Source organism: Sus scrofa, chromosome 1 (assembly GCF_000003025.6).
Source record: "Sus scrofa isolate TJ Tabasco breed Duroc chromosome 1, Sscrofa11.1, whole genome shotgun sequence".
Classification (NCBI taxonomy): Eukaryota; Metazoa; Chordata; class Mammalia; order Artiodactyla; family Suidae; genus Sus; species Sus scrofa.
Window position 1 is genome coordinate 21,846,234 of NC_010443.5, and position 24,583 is coordinate 21,870,816.

The 24,583-nt window shown below is 45.4% G+C and overlaps 1 long non-coding RNA gene across 4 annotated transcripts in view; it reads left to right on the forward strand.

Annotated features, from left to right (window-relative positions):
• LOC110256604 overlaps nucleotides 1-24,583 on the forward strand; it is a 55,273-nt gene that overhangs the window by 14,362 nt on the left and 16,328 nt on the right. For all 4 annotated transcript variants that reach the window (XR_002338346.1, XR_002338347.1, XR_002338350.1 and 1 more), the window contains one exon: nucleotides 22,346-22,431. This is a non-coding gene — a long non-coding RNA (uncharacterized LOC110256604). The remainder of the gene's footprint in view (nucleotides 1-22,345; nucleotides 22,432-24,583) is intronic.

The window sequence follows — 24,583 nt, forward strand, 5'->3', positions numbered from 1 at the left end:
GTTTGGTTTGGTTTGGTTGTATTTGTTTTGTTTTGTTTTGATTTTTTTAAATTTTTTATTTATTTTTTATTTATTTTAGGGCTGTACCCACAGCATATGGAGGTTCCCAGGCTAGGGGTCTAATCGGAGCTACAGCTACAGGGGTTTAATCTGAGCTGCATCTGTGACCTACACCACAGCTCACTGCAACGCCGGATCCTTAACCCTCTGAGCAATGCCAGGGATCGAACTGCAACCTCATGGTTCCCAGTTGGATTTGTTTCCTCTGTGCCACGATGAGAACTCCTGGTTGGTTTGGTTGGGCTTTTTTTTTTTTTGGTTTTTTTTTTTGGCTGCACTCATGGGATATAGAAGTTCTCTGGCCAGGTGTCGAACCCGTGCCACAGCAGCAACCCAGGCTGCTGCAGTGACAACACCAGATCCTTAACTCACTCCACAAAAAGAGAACCCCAAAGAATAAGTGTATTTATGCCTGACATATTTCTGGAGTAAGCTTTGTTTCCTTTGTTCCTGGGAAATCTAAGTTCCTTCTCATAGGGTTTAATAATCTGAAACTAAAAGTTTTAAATGCATTTTAAACAGCCGCTTTCCCTCCCCTACCCACACATTTACCAAAATAAACAAGGCCACCCTACAAGCCGCTCTCTGATTTGCACAGCAGGGAGAGCTGATGCACATTCTCACATTTGGGGCTATTTCAGCTGATGGAAATGGCAAAGGGTTCCTTTCCTTAAATAATCTTGAGCATGATACCCTTTCTTAAGCACTGTTACTGTAAAGTAAAAACGTCTGAGGAAATAAGATGCTCATGATAAGAAAAAAATTTAGATAGTTGTCAGGTTTGATGTGTATGTAAGAAAACATCAAAACCCTGGGTGAAGAATTCAAATTTGAAGCCTGGTGGTTGGTGTGACCTCACTCTCACCTGCTCCCTGCCACACAGGGCTCCATCAGTCACACACACACCACACACACACACACACACACACACACACACACACACACACACACTTCTTCCCTCCTACAGAAAAGCAGGACCTAAAGCCCCTTTTCATCCCTTCCTAAGTCTTTTCTCCTTAGAAGCATACGAATGCTACCCCCTGTGTTTCTCTTTTTCCTAAAGCGAATTCAAGAGCTTTGTCATTGTAGTCTAATGTTTGTAAAGAATCCAGCACAGCTTATGCTCATAAACAGGTAAACAATAAACCCTACTTTATCCCACCTGGTGATAAGACTGTGACGTAAGCAGAGGTCATCCATCCTCACCCCGTTCTCCCATGGAATCATCTCACCCTGCCTGTGAGGCTTGGAGCAGCCCCAGGCAGCATCACTGGTTCTGTGTTCAGTTCGTGAACCTTGTTACAGTAACGAAGATTGATAATGGCAAGTTCACCGTTAAAGTGAATTGGAGGAAAGGGGTGGGACGTAATATATATGGAGAGCATTTACTTTGTCCAAGACAAAAATGCTTTAAATACCTTGTTTTGCCTAATTATCATAGCTCTCCATGAAGTGGGCATTTCTAGCCTTACTTTGTGCTCTGTCGTTTATGAGCCAGATTTTCTCTCACCTCTGCCTGACCCAGAGCCCATGTTGAATTACGATGCCTTCTGATTTGCTCAATGCCTACGACAGTGTCTGGTGCATTGCAGGTACTCAAGAATCTTGTGCTTATTTGCACCCTAATCATGGACTTTCAGAGATTTAAAACTTGGCTCCCAGATTATTATTCCCAAATTTGTGGGTGCCAGCAAGGCTACTTTGGGAGACGAAAGTCTTTCTAGGATTCCTCTTTTCTTAGCCATGCAACCTAGCATAATGCCTGATCTGACCCTGAATAAGATTTCTCTGACTCCTCTGATTCTGTTTCTTCTCTTTCCTGTGCCTTTGGCTGACCCCCAAATTTAGAAAACCTCATAACAGAATCTGACCCTCTAGATTTTCTCAGAAGAAAGTCTGTCCCTGATGACCGAGCTTACTCTACACTGAAAATGCCAGCAGAGTCCGCCTCAAAAGTACTGAGTCTCCTTCTTCCCAATTGAGAATGTCATTCATGTTTCTTTGAGGATTCTTCCCAGCACAGGAGAATACTTCTAGATGTGGCCAAATATGCATAAATGTGCTTGACCTCACTAATCACTGGGGAAATGCTAATTAAAATTAAGAGAAGCCATTTTTTTTAATCCAACAGATTACAGTGAATTAAAAAAGATTGAAAATATCCAAAGTTAGCATGGACATGGGAAGACTCTCATCTATCGTGTTGGAAGTGAATATTAACGAACATCTCTACGTGTTCAATTAACAGTGTTCATCAAAATTTGAGATGTGGGAGTTCCCATCATGGCGCAGTGGTTAACAAATCCGACTAGGAACCATGAGGTTGCGGGTTTGATCCCTGGCCTTGCTCAGTGGGTTAAGGATCTGGCGTTGCTGTGAGCTGTGGTGTGGGTTGCAGATGCGGCTCAGATCCCGCGTTGCTGGTTGCTGTGGCTGTGGCTCTGGTGTAGGCCGGTGGCTATGGCTCCAATTCGACCCCTAGCCTGGGAACCTCCATGTGCCGTGGGAGCAGCCCAAGAAATGGCGAAAAGACAAAAAAAAAAATAATAATAATTTGAGATGTGCATATTTGCTAGTTTACTTTTGATTGACTTCTGTTGTTTGCCAATTATTTTTTCAGTTTTTATCTCTTTTTTTCTTTCTTGTGTCAGTCACGGCTCTCCAGACTGATCAATCAATCAATGGATAGATACAAAGGAAAACAGCTAGCTAGCTGTAGCTATAAATAAAGGAGGGGGTTTATTATAGAAATGTGCTCACATGACTTTGGAGACCAAGATGTCCCACTACTTGCCATCTGCAAGTTGGATAACCAGTAATGCCAGTGTGTCGCTCAGTCCAGGTATGAAGGTCTGAGAACTAGGAACACTGAGAGCAGGAGAGGATGGATGTCCCAGCTCAGGCAAAAAGAGCAGATTCCTCTTTCCTCTGCCTTTTTGTTCTTTCAAGCCTTCAGTGGATTAAGGGAGCCCCACCCACGCAGGCGAGGGCAGTCTTCTTGACCCAGTCCACAGACTCAAAGGCAAATCTCTTCCAGAAACACTCTCACAGGCATACCCAGAGGTAATGTGTTACCAGCTATCTGGGCATCCCTTCGGCCAGGCCTATTGATGCCTGCCGGCCAGTGCTTGGTAAGCACACGCTGTCTTTGGGTGGTAAAGGATTTAGCTCTGCTTGCAGAACAGAGCAAGGGCTTGATTCCAGCATCCTCTGCTCACCCTCTAGGACAGGCTTCCTTTTTCAGGGCCCTGCCCGCATAACCTTACTTGAAGCCCTGCAAAGGATGCTGGCTTTGCCTCTCAGATATGACATTTAGGAAAATAGTATTTTGCCCAAGCTCTAAAGACATGGTCCTCAGCCTCCTTCCACAGCTCCGTCCAGGCCTTAGAGTTTTTGGCGGTATGTTTGGTTCTTTTGTTTGGGTCATGGTCATTTCTTTGTTTCACTGACGATGGTTTTCTTCCTTGAGCTTAAAGAGAAGAGAGTAAGTAAAATCCCTGTTTCTTCTACCACATTTAACCAGATGTTTACTTTCAGAAACCTAATGTTATAACTTAATTTTGAAATAATTTTGAAATTGCCTTTCATTTTACACTTCTTTTCAATGCTGACTGACTCATAATTGGCCGGGGTTAGTTATGTACACTCTCTGCAGAGAGAATAAGTACTTACATGGCTAAAGTCACACGGTATTGTTCAAAAACACTTTTTTTCTTTTTTCCCTTGACTTCTGTGCCAGCAAAATCTTTCCCGGTCATCTTGGGTTCTTGTCCTCTCCTGTGTTCTCGTGCAGTTTTCCGAAGAACGCAGCTGTCTGGGAACGCACACTAAAGGGGTCAACACTTAGGTCATGGAATAATTCTCCCATTTCCAATAAACAACACCAAGCCGTACATTAGTTGGTTTCAGAATTCCCTTTGACCATGCTGGTCCTTTTAGCTAAGCTCTCAGCTGCTTGCAGGATTGGTGGAATGATCTGAGTGAGGCTGTGGCTGTTTGTACGTCCACACTGGACGTGGGGAGGTAGGGAAAGAAACAGCTTGATTAAGAAAGGCTAGTTTTGTTGGGGGTTGGGTTTTTGATGGTTGTTGGTTTTTTTTTTTTTTTTGGCTTGTTTTTAATTTTTATTTTCCAAGGTTGTTCAGTCCACCTGGAAAAAGACCAGTTTACAGTTGGCCAGATAGGGAAAGAGTTGGGTGTGGAAATCCAAATTAGTTAGTGGCATACTTTTTTTCTAATGGGTTTTGATCTTAGGGATTGCCACCCTGGGCCACTGGTTTTATTTGTAGGCAGCCCCTGATGAGAAGAGCTCTTGCACATTTTTTTTCCCCCTGAAGGCTGTGTCTTCCATCTTAGAATAGTTACTGGTGTGTTCATGACCCTCCTACGAGGCGACCCCAGTAATCCAGGACTGTGGCTCCTTCTCTTGTGCATGGAAGTGATTCTTAATACTTAGATTTTGTGGCCCAACTCTAGAGTTTGAACAACCACCCTGTCTATAAATAGCTTCAGAAGAACACCTCAGTGTCCCCAAGTTTATATTGAGCCAGTTTTTCTTGTTTTGTAACTTCGGTGGGGGGATGGGACCACTTTTTCCTCAGAACAGAATTTTTCCTTTTAAAGACTCTTTGTTTTAAAAATAGTATTCTTTGGTGTCCAATTTGCTTTTTATGAGGAGAAACCATAAAAACACATTCATTTTTCAGGAGGAGAGGGGTAGAGATCATAAAAAGAATGCCTACTTTTAACAAAACAGCTGTGACAAGAATTTCGTCTAACTAGCATGGTCCAGGACATTGTTTTTTTGTTTTTTTTTTTTTAATCCCAATACCAAACAAAGTACACTTCAAGAGGAGGTTGATAGCAATGCATACAGATGCCTTCCAGTTTAGGTAGAAAATGTAAAAGAATCAACCACCCCCTCAGGGTTTGCTGAGTATGGTAGAGGATGGACCCAGGGCTGGAATGGACATTGTTTCAAAAATGCTCACCATCCAGGCCATCTGTAATTTACACTGAGGTTTTCCAAGATGCTTGTTTCCTTAGTGTAAAATTTGGGGGTCAGCACGTGATCGCCTTGGCCGGCTGGAGCTGGATGTTCAGGGGAGGCTGAAGAGAAGACAACCGAGTGTTTGAACCACACAAAGCCCCTGGGGCCCTTACACTGCTGAGGAGTCTTGTGTGTCTATACCCTTGGAACAATACAGTTTTAACAGTTGTTGACACATTATTGCATCAGAGTCTTGCCAGTCTTGCTAAGATGTATTGCACTTTTCTGTTTCTTCAAAGCTTCATGAATAGAATAAAACCTTTCTTTGATGTTTTAATCAGGGATAACTTTAAAGCCTCAGCTGCTGTCCTGAGCTGTTGGGAGAGTTGGCTGCAGAGCTCCTGCAGCTGTGGGACACCATCCTTTGGAATAGTGTGTCTGTATTTGGTGGCTGGTGGTGGTGGTTTCTGCCTTGCAGTCCGGGGCACCTTCTCGGTGCCGGCGGGATCTGGCCTGCAGCTCTGACCCAGAGGAGCATTTTTTCTGTTAACTTCCTTGCTGCCCCCAGTCTTTTGAACTCTGAAAAACCCTTCAAACAAGCTTGTTAAGGTTATTAAACTGGGGTCTGAGACACCAACGAAGCCTTGAAAGGACTCAACATGCGCCATCTTTAGTGTGGACCACGAGAGAACTATTTTTGCCTACAAGGTGCCTTTCTAGCTTACGTCCTGATTTCTGGCTGTGTTTTGTGGTGATGAGGGTTTCTCAATGTCTAATTTGAGATAGATTAGGAATCATTGTGATTTGAAGGAAAAGGATGAATAAAAAAGTGGTAAAGGCCATATCATATTTGGAGGTTATGGATCCACCCTGATCCTGTTTCGGCAGAATCCCCCACAACTGCTTTAATGCCACGTGGCTGAGCTCTAGGAGAGCTGTTTGCGAGCCTAGGTTTGGGAGGATTGTGAAACAGAATAGTGGCTCTGGGTGAATTTGGCAGAAGGAAAAGTGACTTCCTGTCCTGGTTCTGCTGCCACCTCGAAAAATTAACCATTCGTCAGGGATCTATTTCCTTAATTGTAAGTTGAAAGGTTTAAAACAGATAAGAGTCTCCTAGCCTTGCATTTTGAGTTGTGTGAGTGTGTTTCTATTTAAAGTCCTTTAAAGGAGTTCCCGTTGTGGATCATTGAGTTATAAACCTGACTAGTATCCATGAGGATGTGGGTTCGATCCCTGGCCTCACTTAGTGGGATTAAGGATCCGGCATTGCCATGAGCTGTGGTGTAGGTTGCAGATTCAGCTTGGATCCTATATTGCTGTGGCTGTTGCAAAGGCCAGCAGCTGCATCTCTAATTCGACCCTAGCCAGGGAACTTCTACATGCTGCAGGCACAGCCCTAAAAAGCAATACATACATACATACATATATGCATACATACATAAAAAGTCCTTTAAAACACAGGATTTATGGCAGGTGGCCATGTGGTATATACCACATCTAGTGCCATCCTGAGATCAAATATCAGGACAAGAGCAACAGAACAAATCATCTGGGCCTCCCTCATCAACCCTGATTCCATGGAACAAGGCAGGCAAAATTGGAAGTGGGAGCCACTTTTCTGCATGGTAACCTTTTAACCAGCATCCCTTAGACAATGGAGGATTTGGTGTCTTCTCTGCTGGGGCCCCAGAGGCATCAAAATTTGATGAATGAGAATAATTCCGACTCTCTCCTGGTTGGGGTTTGTTGGGTTGCCTGATTTTAACATCCTCTTCCTTGTTGTAAGAATGTTCAGTCTCATTCTGTATGTTCCAACGTGATCTACATTTAATATTTTCCCAGCCCTTTAGATCTTACCACCTGCATGTTGATGGGTTAAAGGGTTATCTCATTCTGAAAATCACAAGCAACTTCTGATTTTAACAAAACTGCAAAACTCATACATTTTCAAAGAAAGGAAGAGGGGTGGGGAGGCGTGTTTCACTTTGAACATGTTGTCAGAAATGAGTGAGCTATGGTCTGGAGACAAAATCTTGGCCATGAAATGATGACTCGATACCAAAGATTCTGATCTGTCACAGTGGTGAGAGCAGACAGATGGGTTCTTCCCAAGGGTCCTGGGGGCTTCCTGAGGGTGGCACTTGCTTTGGAACAAGAGCTGAGATTTCCCTTGCTCCCTTTTAGATTGTGTTTGTGGCCTGCACACCAGACACGGAGTCTTAGAAGAGCCACAGAGAACACGAGAAGCAATCTGTAGAATTCATTGTCTTTTAAATTTGGATATCATTCATTTTCACACACATGCTTAGGAAATGGAGTATCCATATGTCATTTGGATGCACATGATTGGTGTTTATACTTATGAAACTGTATCTGTGTAAGGTACTAGGGTCTCTTATAAAGTCCAAAAAAAAAAAAAAAATCGTGTGTGGAGCTGTCCACTTTATAGATCCCAAGGACACCTCTGATCCCTGGTTAGCCATCCATTCACCCATGCCGCTAGTGTTCTGAGAGCTTCTGGGATTGCCTAAAAGAGTCTAACCACATGCTGCATTTAGATGCTGAATTGTAAGTGCACTCTACCTAAAACCCTACTTTACTTTCCAATTACATATAACAATACATTCCATGCCCAGGCCACTCTGATCTGGCCCCTGACACAGCTTCCACCACCTCTCCTGTCACTCTCCCTCCTAATCACACTCCTTCTTGGCTTCCCAGGACTTCTTTCTGTTCCTAGAGCACCAATCTCATTTCCTCAGGGCTGTCGTACTCTCTGTTCCCTCTACCTGGACTGTACGTCTCCCTCCGCAAAGTTGGCTGTTTCTTGACATTTACTGAGTTCTCTGCCCAAGTGTCCCAACCTCCAAGAAACCTTTCCTAACTCCCTCATCAAATGCCACTCCCTCTCCATCACTTCATCACATGACTGCTTTATTTTTCTTGAAACACTTAACACTGTGAGAGCTAACCTCTGTTTATTGACTCGCTATCTGCCTCTCTCCAAGGCACAGGGAGAGCTCATGGTAGCAGGGACATTGCTGGGTGTTGTTCCAGGCCCTAAGTCAGCCTCGAGAAGCCTCGAAGGGAGGGATGGCTGGCTCTGAATGAGTGGACTCAGTGACCCCTCACGCCCTGACTGCAAAGTGAGCTTTGTGGGTTTATGTTTTGTTTTGTTTTAGGGCTGCACCTGCAGCATATGCAAGTTCCCAGACGAGGGGTCATCCTGCTGGATGTACATCACCTGCTTTTGGACAAATCAAAAAGTACAATCCTATTACTGCAGAGACTTTTGTGCAGCTGCCTGCTTGCTTCCACCTTTGTCCCTTTGGAACTTGCTCTCTCTGCTGGCCATGCTCCTGTCTCCTCTAAAGTGGATGTGCAGCTCCTGCCTAAGGAAGCTCTTCTCATCAGCCTCTCCCTCCCGCCTCCACGCTCCCTCCTCTGCACGCCTTGGGTGCTGGCACATTCACAGGCCTCTGTGTGTGAATTTGCACTTGCTGATATCCTTTTCTAGAAAAGTTACTTTCTCCTTTGATGTGTGAGGTGTCAGGGCGGGACAGGCAAAGCTACTTTGCAATCATATTTTCAGTTACTTGAAAGTCAACATTTGTGATTTCCCCTTTTTCAACAGTTTTCTTACACTATTAACTGGTATTAGACGCCACCTGGGTCTTCTATTCAAGGGGCCTGCTGTCATCTTCAGAAAGGTAGTTCGTTGCCTGAGAGAAACAACAGATGTGTTTGTCTACTGCCTGAAATTTAAAACACCCAATATGAGTGTCTCCAATCAGAATGGTCTCACCCTTTCCAATAAGGACACCGTGTCCACGGTCCTTGGCAGGGGGACACAGTGAAGGGCACTTGCTCCCGTGAATCACGTGGTGGGACTTTGTTGGTCCCTGCTGACCTCCTGGCCGGGACAGACCCTGGGAACCCATCCAGCTCTGCGGCAGAGCCAACGGGTAACGAGGTTACTCATCTCAGGCTTTCTCCTGCCTCTGGGAGGCAACAGAGCTCACCCACCCGCGTCAAATTGAGAGCTTTTACAAGCGCCGCACACACACTTTCTCTTCGGTGTTGCCAAAGAGCAAACCACCGTGTGCCGTGTGAAGTGACAACATGGGAAGTCAGTTGTGGGGCCCACCCAACGGGGCAGCTCAGTTCTCTCTCCCAGCCTCAGAGGCCAGCCCTCCTCCCTGTGGTTTCCATGGAACCCAAACGTTTGTGTGGGCTTAGTCATCTCCAGGAGAAGCAGGTCCTGGGGGGGACGGCCTCATCCTTCACTGGTGCCAGGGGCTGAACCCAGTGACTTCCTACTGTGGGCATCGCTCTCCCAATCCTCAATCTGCTTTTCTGAACCTTCAGGTTTCATAACTCGGTCTGACTCAGAGTGAGGTGTTACTTAATGGTGTGATAAAAGCATATTTTACCATGTGTACACCTGTGGGATTTTGAACGCCAAAAAAGCAGGAAAGGAGAAAGAGCAGGGATTTTGAACTCCAAAAAAGCAGGAAAAGGAGAAAGAGCAGGGACTGGTGAAACTCTGCACATCATTTTCATTTCTCACCGCCCCTGTTTCTGATTCCCAAGCATTTCTTTCTTCTGCTGCTTTCTTCTCACTGAGTCCTCACTGCTCAAACAGAAAACAGACAAGGAAAAGAACCAATGATTAAGGTTCCCTTCCTGGGGGGTTAGGGAACAAGACAGGTTCAGACCTCCTGTGTGGGTCCCCCTGGGCCTCACAGCTTCAGGGTGGTGGGAATTAACCCAGTGCCAACCAGTAGCTCCCATCTAGGCCCTCACCAGGGATTGGGGGGGGGGTCTGTGCATGTGCGTGTGCGTGTGTGTGTGCAAGAAGCAGGCCTGTGGCATGGGGAGGGTATGAAAAAGACTCAAAAATTCAATCTCCAAAGAGGAATTTTAAGAGAGTCCCCGCTAAAGAATTCTACTACAAGATTTCGAGTTGTGGTTCAGTGGCTTATGAACCTGTCTAGTATCCATGAGGATGTGGGGGTTCGATCCCTGGCCTCACTCAGTGGGTCAGGGATCTGGTGTTGCCATGAGCTGCGATGCAGGTCACAGACTCGGCTTGGATCTGGCGTTGCTGTGGCTGTGGTGTAGGCCTCAGCTGCAGCTCCAATTTGACCCCTACCCTGGAAACTTCCATTTGCCATAGGTACAGCCCTAAAAAGCAAGGGGAAAAGAAAAAAAAAAAAGAATTCTAGTACAAAACTAGAGACAAACACGACCTTTATTAAAAGGTGTTACCAAGAAATATGTCAAATACTTGTACTGTTCATTCAGACTTCCAGTTAAATCACAGATAATGGGCCCTTCTAGACTGTTAACTAAAGATTCCAGCCAGAACAGAATTGCCTAGAGCTCTACAAGGAATCTTCTCTGTGTTGTCTGTCACTGGCTTTGACATGCCTCGTTCTGCTGATGTCACCGTGTCCTGCTTGTTTCTGAAATTGTTACAGCTCATGCTTATATTGCTTTCTGTCCCCCATTCACAGCCAGTCATTGAGTTTATGAATAACCCCTCCTGCCTCTTCCAAACAGAAAAGGGGAGGTATCACCAGTGTCCGCTGATGGAGTGTCACAGAGTCATGGCTATGACATCTTAATAGCCACACTCCATGACACAGCCAAAGTTGTCCCGCTTTGCTAAATGACAGGTCAAGAGGGGCACAAAAAAATGGCTTTCTCTCAACTTCCAGCTATTCTGTACTTTAATGCATTTTCAGTCAGTTTCCTCAGAATTATTAGCATTTTGTACCTTATTGGAAAAGTGATACGAGGTCATTTTCTAAAGCCTGAGTCTTCCTGCATTTTATTCTCAGCTCTTGAGCTGGTAGCACAAAATCCTCTGCATTTTCCCATTTATGAAGAGGGGTATGAGTTCCCTGGTAGCCTAGTGGTTAGGAATCTGGCGTTGTCAAGGACAAAAAAAAAAAAAGAAGAAGAAGAAAGGTAAATGAAATGGGTCTTCAGTGTACTTTCAAGAAGACAAGCTTTCTTTCTTTCCTTTTTTTTTTGGCTGCACCTGCAGAAGTTCCCAGGCCAGGAACTTGCCACAGCAATGACAACACTGTATCCTTAACCCGCTGAGGCTGTGCCACCGGGGAACTCCCAAGAAAATGTGGTGTTTAAAGTCACTTTGGACAATTTAGAAATGAGCATCATTGCTTTTTCTGTCCCTAAGCTGGTTACTAGAGAAAAGGGTTTCTGAAGCTGAGATGAGAACTTCTGGAAGGGTCATGAGCTCTATGGCTCTGGATGGCTTCCAGCTGGTTTTAGCAGGCGGCTCAGGTCTGGGGTGGTACAGATAGCTAAGCCCCTGCTGAAATCGAATGTGGTGCTGGTGGGTGGGGTGGGAGCTCAGGGCGTGGTTAGGGGTACAGCCTCTGCAATAGGACCCATGAAGTTCCAGGTCCAGCTCCACCACGTATGTGTGACCTTGGCCAATCACTTGGCATCATTAAAAAGTAAAACAAATATGTATATAGAAATAGGATTCTTTTTTGGTTTTTGGCTTTGCCTATGACAAGCAGAAATTCCCAGGCCATGGATTGAACGAGCACCGTAGCGGTGATTGGACCATGATGGTAAATAACATCATGATGTTATCCGTGGAGATCATGAAAGACCTCATAGGGTTATGTCAAGGGCTAAATGAGCCTGTCCATTTTGGTCTTTATTCCGGAGAGTAGTTCTTGGAGGACAGAGAAGGGATTTATCAATCACTGAGAGATTTCAGAGGATGAAGATTTTAACGAAATTCAAAAACTATCGCAAGAGGGCAATACCTTGGTGGAATTAACTTCACATTTTGTTTTTATTTGGCAAAATCCCTCTGAGGTTCTTGTGTGTGGAGGGGTGTCTCACTCTCCCTACCACCTCTGACACTTGAAGCTAGACCAAGGCTGCTTGTCCAAGGACTGTGTTTTTTCATTTTAAAATTGGTCAGAGAAGGGTACTACTCACCATATTTAAAACCAACTTGACCCACTTTTGAGCTCTTGGTTTCCACTTAGCTTTTTCAAAAGCTTGGGGGAGGTTCTTACCCCAAATGCCCTGGTGAATGCTAGAATTACAGGATTTCTTCCCAAAGTACCTCTAAAGAACCAATTATACAAACTGTTGGTTATAAGAGGAGTAAGTTTTGAGGGCCTGATGTATAACGTGGCGGCTATAATTGATAGTGCTATATTATATAATTGAAATTGGCCAAGAGAGTGGAAATAAAATGTTCTAACAGGCACAAAAAGATAAATATGTGAAGGGATATGTTAATTAACTCCACAGGGGGAATCTTCTCACAGTGAATGTGTATCTAAAATCATCAGTTGTACACTTTAAATATCTTACAATTTCATTTGTCACTTATACCTCGATAAACCTGGATTAAAAAAATAACAAATGGTTGCACTTCATCTCAAATCGAGAAAGATCGCTTTTAACCAAGAGGCTGGAGTTTCTTTTCCTCACTCCTCTCCCCAATTCTCTTTTAAAAAAATTTTTTTGTTAAAGTACAGTTAATTTACAGTGGCATGCCAATTTCTGCTGTATGTCAAAGTGAACCAGTCTCTCTCTATATGTGTGCATATATGCATATGTATATATATATACACACACACACACACACACACACATTCTTTTTCTCATATTCTCATATTATGTTCTTTCACAAGAGATTGGATATAGGTGCCTGTGCTGTACAGCAGGACCTCACTGATTATCAATTCTGAATGTAATAGTTGACATCTATGAAACTCAAACTCCCAGTCCATCCCACTCCTTCTCCCTCCCCCTTGGCAACCACAAGTCTGTTCTCCATGTCTCTGAGTCTGCAGAACAAAAGCAGACTCTCCCTACCTCTCAATATCACCCCAAATCAAGAGTCTTTAGATTCTCAAGTTTACTTAACAGAGGGGTCTCCCAATGCTATAACCAGCTACGCTTCCAACACGGCCAACACTTCATGTTCACCCATTACTGAGCTTCTTTCTCCTCATTTCCCTCAAAATATGAGAACTAAGTGGGGAGCAGTGTGCCTGCCTGTGAGTTCTTCCCATGTCCAAGGTCATAGAGGGATGGGAACTTGAGGCTTCAGCCTTGTGGGGCAAAGTGTGAACGTCTGTCTCATTGTCCTGTGCTTGTCGGAAGGAGGTCTCCAGCCCAGAAGAGCCAGAGGTTGGTGCTGGCCCATTTTCCAGGCCCTGGGATCAGGGGCATGGCCTTTGGATCGGGTGCTGGCTGTCTGCATCACCACACAGGCTCCAGGGAGCGGGCCTGGCTCCTTCTATAACGCTCCTCCTCAAGTCCTCCCCCGCCCTGTCCCCCCCTCACCTGGGCTGCTCTGCCAGGTGGGAACCATTCTCTCTACCCTCAGTGCAGAAGGAGCAACACTGGCCTCGTGGTGGGGGTGAACTCAGGACAGGCTTTTCTTCATAATTCTGAATTTCCTAGGTTTTGTCAGTGTAAGCCAGACTCTTAATGCTATTTTAATGCAGTTGTTTTGTGTGTGAATAATATGCTCTTTTTGCCAAACCTCAAACCCTGGAACTAAGATCTCATAAAAATGCCTAGAGTCCAAAGCTAATAGCTGTTATTCAGCTGTTATGGGGTAAGGCCTACGAACGTTTCAGATTGATGTTATTCTCACCAGGGCAGTGGGTGATACGAACCTACTGAGGAGAGGCTGAGGCTCCAGATGCTCAGGGTGCAGGCAGAGATGAATCCCATCTGCCTGCTCTAGTCGCTCTTCCAGATGGAGGTCTCTGGTGTAGATTTTTAACCTTCATTCCCTGTCATAGTTTCCTCCTTCTTGATCTTCAGCTCAGTGAATAGCCTCACTCCCCACTCAAGCTGAAAGTTCTAGAAGTCATCTTTGACTCATGCCCCTGCCCCCCACCCCGTACACATCTGATCCCACCACACATCTGATCACTTCAACGTTCATTCAACAAGGTTTTTCGTTTTTTTGTTTGTTTGTTTGTTTGTTTTTTCGGCTGCACCTGTGGCATATGGAAGTCCCTGGGCCAGGGATTGAATCCGAGCTGGAGCTTCCACCTATGCCACAGCTGCAGCAATGCCAGAAACTTAATCCACTGCGCCACAGCAGGAGCTCCTCAACAGGTATCTAGTGAGAGCTAAGTGCTTGCCTGGCACTCTGCTGGATAGGCTGGTAAAGTGGCAGCCTGCTTGTAGGAGAGAACATAGGGTCATGGTTAAGAGTGTGGACTCTGGAATTCCCTGATGTCTCGGTGAGGATATTGGTTCCATCCCTGTCCCTGCTCAGTGGCTTAAGGATCCAGTGTTGCTGCAAGCGGCGGTGTATGTCAGAGATGAGGCTGGGGGCCGGCGATGCATGGCTGTAGTGTAGGCTGGCAGATGCAGCTCCAATACCACCCCCCTAGTATAGGGAACTTCCATGTGCTGCAGGTGCTGCTGTAAAAAAAGAAAATGTGGCCTCTGAAGAGCCAGAGGTCATGAGCTGGCTCTGCCATTATTAGCTCTGAGACCTTGGGGGCAAGGTCTTTCTGTCTCCTTAAGTGAAGTGGGGGTAATCATAGCATCGGGCTTCACGGTTTCATTTTGGCACCTAAATGAATTATAGTTTTTAATCCACTTGGTGTCTGGTATACTGTAAATATGCCAGTGCTTGAAAAATAAAACAATGGGGGAGAGATTGGTACTGAGTCTTCACACAAACATGTGAAGTGGCAGGTGGAGAGGGTGGTGGCCCTGTGAAGTCTGAGGAGCCCCAGTTGGGCTTTGAAGGATGAGTGGGTGTCAAAGTCCCGAGGGCTTCATCTCCCGCCACTGTGCTTGTTCAAGCCTTGGTGACCTCACGCCTGGGGCCTCTGAGTGGTCTTCCTTCCAGCTCCCCTCCTCTGCAGTGGAGTTTTTCTAAACCTTAAGTCTGATGGGGTCTTTTCCTTAATGGCATTCTGCAGGGGCTCCCAAGTTCCCTCAGGCCTGTAGCCAAGTATCCTCAGTAGGCTTACAAGGACCTGCATCATTTTCCTGCCAGCATCGTCTCGGTCCCCGCTTTGCTCACCTCCTCAACCCCTAGGATACACCCTCACACGCTTTGCTTCAACCATGGGGAATTTCTTTTAGTTCTCTCTGCAGGTCACAGGCTTTCTCCCCTCCGGTCCATGGCTCTTTTTCTCACCCCCACTGGGCATCTCTCTGCTCTACCCCCCCTTTCCCGGGCGAGCTTCTATCATCCCCGAGACCTCAGCCTCAACCTCGCTCCTGGGGCGGCCTTCCTCAGGCTCCATGGCTCGAGTGAGGACTTTTGCTGTGATTTTCTACAGCCCCTCCTAGTGCCCCTACTGTGGAGTTGGTCATTTATCAATCGTGTCATTTTTCTCTACTCTCTGCAATCCCACCAAGCTCTGGGAGGGTAGAAGTTGCCTTTCCTGTTCAAGGGTACCCCCTGCCCCCCGCATTCAGCACAGCGCTGGGCACATGGTCAGCGCACAATACCTCTTATGGGTTGACTTATGTCTTCCCCCCAAGTCCATATATGTTGATGCTCTAACCTCTGAACGTGACCTTACTTGGAGATGGTGTTGCAGATGTCATTAGTTAAAATGAGGTCATCTTGGAATAGGGTGAGTCCAACCGACCCAACCCGAGAATCACCACATGAAAAGAAAGACATGCACATAGAGGGAAAGTGACGTGAAGATAATACAGGGAAAAGATATTCATCAACACGCCAAGGGAGGTGGCCCGGAGAAGACACCTCCCTCATCGCCCTCAGAGGGTACCAAGCCTGCAGACACCTTGATCTCAGGCTTGGCCTCAGAATCAAGAGATGATACACTTCCTTTATTTAAGCCACATGGTGTGTGGTATTTTGTCACGGCAGCACTGGAAAACAAAGACGACCTCTTTCTTCACAGACCGGGTTTCCAGCTCTTTTCCATGTGCTCCTATAAGAAAGGACTTGGCCCGATTGCCAACATCCCCTCAGCAGCTCCACATTCCACAAATAGATGGCTCCACAAGAATGGCAGGCCCAGGTGGCTGTTAGTCATCACAGCAAGCGGCCAATTTTAGCTTCCAACGACCCCCTTCTCCCTGGGCATTCCAAGAACTTCACCCAAGTGGGCAGGGGAGGTGCCCCTCTCAGCAAAGCGCCCACAGCAGGGGGGACGGGAGCGGATGGGCAGGCAGGTGCCTGCTGTTCCCTCCCAGCCAGAAGCAGCAGCTGAGCAGGAACCGGGCTGAGCCATGCACAGGGGCAAAGAGAAACAAGAGCTGGCGTGTGGAGCCAGAGCCATGCTCTTTCTGGACTCCGGAGCCACACCACGGGATGTCGGGGCAGGCTGTGCAGAAGCCAACATGTCAGGGAGGAACTCCCCCTACCCCCCTTCTTAAAGGACGCTCCCCTTCTCTGTTTGATTGCAGCCTCTAATAAGCAATTCTTTCAAATTTCTTCTGACTTCAGAAGTTCAGAGTACGTTGAGCTAAAGAAACACCAGGATCGTAATTACGGTTATTATAGGGAGCTGTTGTATGCCCATCGCCACGGCATCTGGCTGTAATCACATGCTTGATGGAATGCAAGACGATCCACGGCTCATAATGGGCACTTTCTGAGCCAGGCAGCCACCAAGCGCCCACCCTCCCACTTGGAGGCCCAAGAGAACAGATGTTTGTGGAAAGAGAGGATGCCTGTGCCGGTCTGGAGGGCCAGTGACCTCGGCGTGGTGCTCAGGGAGAGACATTCTATAACCAGGTCTTGGAGCTCCTACTGTTCTGACCACCGAGCAAGGGCAAGAAGTGGGCTCTCCCCTGACTCTGGGCAGCAGGAATGGGTTGCCACTGGAGGTGGGGGCGGGTGGTCATCTCTGATCACAGTGAGTCTCACAGATGGCAAAGTGGAAAGGTGTGACTCTGGGATGTAGACCCCAGCCTCTGTCCCCACTCCCCAGCAGCCAGGATGCTCCCACACTCTGAAAAAGCTGAAGAAAAATCTCTCGTTAAACAGTTCCTGAGGCATAATGGTCAATGTCTGCTCAGGCTGCCATAACAAAACACCACAGGCCAGGTGCCCGAAATGACAGCATTTACTTCTCAGCATTCTAGACATTGGGAAATGCGAGAGCAAGCTGCCGCAGATTGGTTTCTTGGTGAGGGCTCTCTGCCTGGCTGCACATGACCATTTTGCCTTCTTGATGTCTCCTCCCATGGTGGAGAGAAGAGGCTCTGGTGAGTCTCATAAGGGCACGAATCCTGCCATGGGGCCCCACCTGCAAGACCTCATCTAACCCTCATCGCTTCCCAAATGCCCCGCCTCCTAATGCCATCACATTGGGGTTAGGCTTTAACATAGGAACTTTGGGGAGACAGAAACATTCTGTCTCTAAGGGTTAAACTTGCTTTCTCTCTCTCTTTTTTTGTGCCTATCATGTCTTTCTTCACTCCTCAGTTTTGAGAGTCAAGACACCCACAGTTGGAGTTCCTGTTGTGGCTCAGTGGTTAATGAACCCTACTAGTAACCACGAGGTTTTGTGGGTTCAATTGCTGTCCTTGCTCAGTGGGTTAAGGATCCGGTGTTGCCGTGGTGTAGGTCAAAGACACAGCTCTGATTCTGCATTGCTGTGGCTATGGCGTAGGCCCGTGGCTATAGCTCCAATTAGACCCCTAGCCTGGGAACCTTCATATGTCGTGGTGCAGCCCTGAAAAAGACAAAAAGACAAAAAAAAAAAAAAAAAAAAAAACCCGAAAAACAAAAAAATCCACCCAGAGTCATACATGCCCAAGCCAGCCTTAATCCTACAGATATGGTGTCTGACCCCTTTTGGCCTCACCCTGCCCTAGCCTACTAGTACCCCTTGCTAGTTGCTTGATGACAGTGGAGTCTTACCTCATGACTCCAGGAGCCCCTTTAGACTGGTGCTATTAGAAACCCTAAGGCCACTTGATTGTACTATGCCACAAATTCCAAGTCTATTTTCATTAACTTCCCCAAACATAAAACCCTGTGGTCATCTAATCTCCCCTGTATCATCACACTTGTTCCTATGCTGCTGCTGCTTCTCCTTCTTCTTCTCCTTTTTTTATGGCCATACCTGCAGCATGTGGAAGTTCCCAGGCCAGGGGCTGAATAGACGCTGCAGCTGCTGGCCTACATCATAGCAATGCCAGATCCGAGCTGTATCTGCAACCTATGCTGCAGCTTGTGGAAACACCAGATCCTTGACCCACTGAAAGAGACCAGGGATCGAACCTGCATCCTCATGGACACTATATGGGGTTCTTAACCCACTGAGCCACAACAGGAACTCCTATGCTTCTTGTTTTAATTCTAGTTTTCTGCAGTGATATTGCCTCTATAATTCCAATGCAAATAAACTTTCCTATTTCCTTAACTAATTCCATATCCAAGAATCTTCTGCATGCCCCCATGGGCATCTCAAACTCAACATGGCCAGGGATGAACTTTTTGTATCCTTTTGCCCACCCTATCTCTGTAAACCTATGTCTCTGCCATTGACACCACCACCCATCCAACTGACCATCCTTCTCCTTTACCCAGCATCCTGCCTTATCAAATCCTATAGGGTTTACTCTCAGAATACTTCATATGTCAGAATAGAAACCTTGAGCATTTGGAATAGAGCTCCCTGGCTTTTTCAATTAGAAAGACAGTCTTCCGTCAAACTCAAGCATTTTTTGAGGAGGGCAAATTTAACTGATAGATAGTCAAATGTCTATATTTAAATTGTTAATTTAGCTGTACATGAAAATTTAAAATGGCACATAAAGAATAAGATATTAAGTTAGAAATTAACATCCTCACTCATGTTTCATGAAACAGTTTTATTCAAACTCCTCACACGTAATTTTGACATCAGGGTTTCTTTTATCACTGGGGCAACCTATAGAATTAATATGGTTTTCTAGAGCAAATCATGGTCAATTCTGTTTGACATAGCATTTTTAGAATCCAAATGTGATTCTGTCTCTGAAAACATTTCCTAAAGTCATAAGAACCTGTCAAACAGCTGAGTTTTTTTTTTTTCCTACTGCATACTATAGTCCTCCCCATGTAAGCACTTAATATATTCATTTTAAAGTAACCTTTCAAATGCTTGTTTATAACACCATGGAACACTTGTGATTGTGAGGTCATAATCCCAGGAAAAATTGCTGCAGCTCAATGAATTGATTTTGCCTTTTTTTGGGGACAGAATCAGCCAGAAGACCTCTTTAATACCCCAGACCAGCATTGATTCAAGCCATTTCATGCCAATATGCCTTCTCCAAACAGAGGGTGACCATATGCCCAGCTGGCCGGGGACAGTCCTGGTTTACCATGTTGTTCCTGTGTAATTATCAATTGGACCATCTCAAAAATGTCCCTGTTTTAAATCATTAATCATATCATCAAGTACCAGTTTGTTGTTCCAAATAAAGGAATTAAAACAACTCCCTAAAAAGGATTTGTGAGAATTCAAATGTAAGGTCTCTTTTTGTTTTCTGAAGGATTATGTGGGGATGGGGAAACACTTCATCTAACATTTAGGCATCGACAGTGTTTCCCATTCCCTCTCACACTAGCCTCCCAAGTGGTCTCTCTGCTTCCAGCAAGTCCCCACTCAGTCCAGCTTCTCCTGTGCTGTGTCTCCCCTGCTTCTGACCCTTTAAAGGTTCCCCGCTATCTATAGGATTAAAGCCAAGCTCCTAATGTGGCTTACAACACCCTCTTTTCCTGGATTCCCTTTTGCTTCCTACAACTCATTTCCTGCTCTTCCCTATGTGCTAGACTGAACCACAGCTGTCCAAGTATGTTCAGATCTGCATTGGTGGCCCCTGGCAATATTACCTTATAAAAAAAGGACTTTGCAGCTATGATTAGTCCTGAGATAGGGAGATTATCCTAAAATTATCTAGGTGGACCTTTTGAGAGGGAGGCAAGAAGGTCAGCGAGGAAGTAGGGAATAGGAGGGAAGGCAGAACCGAAGGAAAAGGTGATATGGTGCCAGAAGCAGAGATGGGAGTCATTCACTTTGAAGATGCAGGAAGAAGGGGCCACACACTAAGGAATGCAGACCAACAGCAAAGATGAAAAAGACCAGGAAACAGATTCTTTCCTAGAGCCTCCAGGAGGGATCAGCCCTCCTGACACCTAGACATTAGCCCTTGAAACTGAATGTGGACTTCTGAGCTCCAAAGTTGCAGAGAGAACACATTTATGTTGTTTTCAGCCACGGTGTTTGTGGCAATGTGCTACAGCAGTCACAGGAAGCACTACATCCTACTGAGTGCTTCATATTCCAGCAACTCCAGCCTGTCTGATGCTCACCACCTACATCATGCTCTTTCCTGCCTCTGCTGCTTTGCTGCCATCGTTCCTGCCTGCAATGCTCTTTCCCTCCCACTCACCTTGCTTTCTCACTCCAGCCCCCATTTGCTTGGTCAAATCCTATTTACCCATATGGCTCAGCGTGGGCATTCGAGTCACTGACTTCCACACGTACATTCACCTAGGTGGGGTTGGTACTTTTCCTCTGGCTCCCATGATCCCTTCACACTCCTCTAGGATTTCATTTTCCATAGTTCCTTAAAATTGTCTATCTGATTGTCATCTCCAACAGTCCAAGAAAGGGCTTCGTGAAGAAACTATGCCTTATTTATTTTTCTATCTCCATATTCAGTAGGTGCTCAAAAATTGTTCGTTGAGGAGTTCCTGCTGTGGCACAGTGGGGATCCTCAGCCAGGAAAGTGGGCTAAAGGATCTGGCATTGCTGCAGTTCTGGCATAGACCGCAGCTACAGCTCGGATTCAGTCCCCGGCCCGGGAACTTCCATATGCCGCAGGTGTGGCCATAAAAGAAAAAAAATTGTTTGTTGAATGATTGAAAAAAATGAATTTAAAGAACTTAATGAACAAATATTTCTTGTAAGAAATATTGGGTTATCCTTTGCCCACTTCCAAGTGACTTCAGGATGAACAACTTATGTTCAATATTTTATTAGGTATCATCCCAGAAGAAATTGTGATTGCTGCCAATTGGAGAGATCCTAGGAATAGGAATCAAAATGAAAGAGTTCCATATCTCTTTCATCTCTTACAGAGGAAGGCTTTCTGGAATCCTCACCCAGGGATAGCTGTTCAGTGTATCAGAGGAAACTTCCCCTTCAGATAAACTTGTTCATCAGGGTCCAGGGGCCCAGGTGCTAAGTCCCACTGGGTAATGGGGACCTCAGTTCAAATGGGTGTGTGCCATAAATGCCTCATCCCACACCTCAGCCCAATGGGACTGTGTTTCTCCATGGGCAGGTCATTCCCTCTCTGTACCCTTGCTCACAGTTCTTCCTCCTCTTGGGATGCTGTTCTTTCTCACTTTCCATGTTGACATAGATCAACCTACTCATCCATTGAAGTTCAGCTTCTAGAGTGATCCCAACCTCTGGCTGGTCATTTTGTAGCTCAGAATGAGAGAATATGAATAATTCAGCCCAGCCCATTACTACCATGAAAGCAGCTGAAGATCAAGTTCCTCCAAGATGGAGCCAACAACATCTCTACTAGAGAGAGCGCATTTTCTGAGAAAAGCAAGCATATCTTTGGAATGGTGGTGAAATCTGCCATAGAGGCCTCTGAGCATCCTCCTGTGTATATTCTGTGGCCCATTATGCTAATTTCCTTTCCTCTTTACCTTCCTTGTAACTGGGTGATTATGCTGCAGATCCCTGGGTACTAGAATTTGCATTGCAATATGAGGCTCCATTATATGCTTGCAAATTATGGGCCCAGGGCTGAAGCTCTGATGTGGGAGTTGCCTTCACATAAGTCAGAAGAAGTTTTGTATACAGGAGTGTGGCTCTGGGAATAAAGAAACTTCCCCCCCGCCCCAATCACAATTTAATATTTAAAAATAAAATCTCAGCTACAGAAAAATAATAGGAGCAGGCCCACCATAAAAGGAGCAGGAGAACTGAAATGAAGTGCTCTCATAAAAGTTTCATAAAAAAATAAACCACACACCTATGACACACTTGGGAGAAATGCCATAAAATTTCTACACGCAAAGAGGCAATGTTCCCTCCATCTTCCTTTCCTGTTCAACAAGCATTTGTTCTGAATTCTCAAGTCCCTACAGGTGAGTGTTGACAGGTTTTACAGCATTTCAGAGGGAAAAAGTTTACAATCACTGGGTTGGGAAGAGGGGAAAGAGAAATGAGCCCCATCCTGGGAAATCACAGGGTACTGGTGTCAGGGGACAAGGATTCTCATACAACCCTGTTCTTCCTAATCCAGGTTTTACAGGAATACGTAGTTCCAGTTTTTGTTGTATTCAGGAGAAAGAAAGCACGGTGTGTTGAGGAAGAGGAGTCTTCTTCGTGGTAAGAAGACCTGGGTTCTGGTCTCATTTTACCTCCTAACCCTTTACAAGACCTTAGTGTCTTCATCTATGTATCAAAGACTTTGAACAAGGATATCATCAAGGTTCCTTCTACTGTCATATTTTATTTTATTTTATTTATTTTTTTTTTGTCTTTTTGCCATTTCTTGGGCCGCTCCCGCGGCATATGGAAGTTCCCAGGCTAGGGGTCTAATCGGAGCTGAAGCTGCTGGCCTACACCAGGGCCACAGCAATGCTGGATCCGAGCCACGTCTGCAACCTACACCACAGCTCACGGCAATGCCGGATCGTTAACCCACTGAGCAAGGGCAGGGATCGAACCTGCAACCTCATGGTTCCTAGTCGGATTCGTTAACCACTGCACCACAACGGGAACTCCCTACTGTCATATTTTATTCTTCTAGTTGAATATTCTAGTTGTGTCACCTAGTGCTCACTGAGTACGTGAAGACTAGTTTAGTGAGGGTCACAACCTATAGCCACAAAGGCAAAATCTTTACCTGAAGGATATTTTTCCAGCATTGATCTACATAAAGGAGTTAGTGACACCAATTCTAGAGCCCGGTCTTTGGCCCCTGTCTGTTTTGTTGGCCTGGGCAAAGTGCATTCTATTCTGCTCCAAAAATCTTCCATAGAGAGTTGATTTCTCTGTAGAGGATGTGTGTGTGTGTGTGCGCGAGAGTGTGTGTGAGAGACAGAAACAGAGAAACAGAGAGACAGAGCAGCGAGAGATAAATACACAGAGAGAGAGTTATGTTCTGAGAAATACAGTATTAAAATTCGTGGAATTCACAAAACTATGGGTGGAGAAGTTAGGCAGTCCTGAACCAGTGTGTTAGAAAAATAGCAACAGAAAAGTATTCTTAAATGTAAATAACTTTTAAATTCCGGAGTTCCCATCGTGGCGCAGTGGTTAACGAATCCGACTAGGAACCATGAGGTTGTGGGTTCGGTCCCTGCCCTTGCTCAGTGGGTTAACGATACGGCGTTGCCGTGAGCTGTGGTGTAGGTTGCAGACGCGGCTCGGATCCCGCGTTGCTGTGGCTCTGGCGTAGGCCGGTGGCTACAGCTCCGATTGGACCCCTAGCCTGGGAACCTCCATATGCCGCGGGAGCGGCCCAAGAAATAGCAACAACAACAACAAAAGACAAAAAGACAAAAGACAAAAAAAAAAAAAAAAAGTTAGTAAATTCTACTCTATTCTCTGCTTTAACTATAGGTCTGTGTTTAAATGAGGTTTATATGCAGTAAAGTGATTTTAGGCTCTAAGAAATTCATTAAATGAATTATTTAAAAATTATATGTGATAAAATCCTTCCATTTTCAATTAAGTTCTACTTATTTCAAAAAACATCCAACATAATAAATTATGACACAGATTCCAAGACTGCTGCCCTATAACAAAATGGCAGAGCGTCTCTTGAATTTCATTACTATGAAATTTGATCCATGTGGAATCTTAAATAAGATAAACAGGTAGAAACAATCTACAATGACAATCATGAACTTAAATCTTCTTTTTCCAGTCAATTGATGTATTTGGAGGCAGTGTAGTATTAGAAGACAAAGAGTTCAAAGTTTGGAGTCATGCTATTCTGGGCTCAAGCCCTGGCATTGCCACATGTGTGACCTTGGGTGAGTTCCTCAATCTGGCTAAACTTCAGGTTCCCCATCTATCAAATAGAGTATTTTAGGGAATGGTTGTGAAAATTAGAGATAATGTATTTAAGTACATGGTGAATAGCATGATAGGAGCTCAGTAATAATAGCTATTGCTATTCCATTTAATGGACCTGGCCTGTTATAACACTCTCAGCTACGCTCTGCATGCAGGGTGAGAAAGCACCAATACATCTTGCTTATGGATAGGAGAGCAGGCTCTCTCCTCATTGAGATAAAGCATCATGGAGGAAGACCTGTTAATAGGAACATATGTGAAAATTATTCTCCGGCAGTCACACCTTGATTTCCTATTGTCATGGCAATAGGATGGGATGGGATCCCTTACTCCCATTCTAGCCACATCATCATGGTCAGTGTCCTCCTCCCCCACAACTTTTTACACCCTCATTGGAAAGTCTAATGAATGACCCTTTTGAGGGAAGTTCTTACATGCCTGGGATGGGAAGCTG